Below are 1,111 nucleotides of genomic sequence, written 5' to 3'. Positions count from 1 at the left end.
GTTGTGTGTTGTATGGTTTTATGATATAATATTAATGTACATGTGTCTTCTTGCTTGTGGATGGAGCTCGTGTTCTGTGTTCTGCTCATGGACACGAACAGACGCCAGTGGAAAACATCACAGAACACAGAGCTGCTGCTGTTCTCTGACTCAGCATCTGATCCACGTTTACAGCGAGGAATACACAACCTTAAGTTTCTCTTCAGAGCATTCAGTAAATATTTACGACCAAGTCGATGTTCAGGATGTTTATTCAGATATAAACTAAACGTGCATTTCACTGACCGGTATCAATGGAAACAAACAGTGCTGACCACACAGACGTGTCAGGATGGATCGTTTATTTAATGCCTTCTCATGTGTCACACAGGAGTCACACGTGTCACACAGGAGTCACACATGTGTCACACCGGTGTCACACCGGTGTGACACATTACATGACAGGTGCATCTGGAACAACACGCAGCCGTTACGTTATTAACTACCGGCTGCTAACCTGCTCACTATAATCACTTCCTGCGTCCGGATTTGGAACTGCTTTTGAGTGGGTAGAAAACGTGTAACGTTACATCTGCGAGACGTTACGAGCGTACAAGTCTACGTTATCTGTAGTCTTACAGAATGTCAAACATCGTGACTCGGAGTTTGGAGTTTATTGAGTATTAAACTTGTGTCCTCTGTGGAACATGACTGTTACCTGGTGACTCCACGCATGCTCGCAGTGACAGCAGAACATATAAAAGCCTTTAACTTGAACTACATGTGTTTATTATCGACGCTGACTTTGTACGTAAATTACTGCGATCACACACGCACGTCTTTAGATACTTTAGATGTAAAGTCTGTAAAGGTCTGAGTGAAGCTGTGCAGGATTAAGTCTCCACAGACGACTCAACATCAGGATTTGTATTCTGTGAAACCTCAGATATAAATAGTTTAATATCAAGTTGCAGAATAAACAGGACTCTACTGAGGTCTGAATCACTTCTACAGGCCCAGAAACTTACACCTAATTATACATTCACACAACAGATTATACGCTTTGAGTTTCTAATGAAAAGGAGATTAAAATGAAGGGCATTCTGCAGGACCGGCAGCCTCTGTGGCTCAG

Source organism: Cottoperca gobio, unplaced genomic scaffold (genome assembly GCF_900634415.1).
Source record: "Cottoperca gobio unplaced genomic scaffold, fCotGob3.1 fCotGob3_64arrow_ctg1, whole genome shotgun sequence".
NCBI lineage: Eukaryota > Metazoa > Chordata > Actinopteri > Perciformes > Bovichtidae > Cottoperca > Cottoperca gobio.
The sequence above is the reverse complement of the archived record's forward strand: the minus strand, read 5'-3'. Positions refer to the sequence as shown.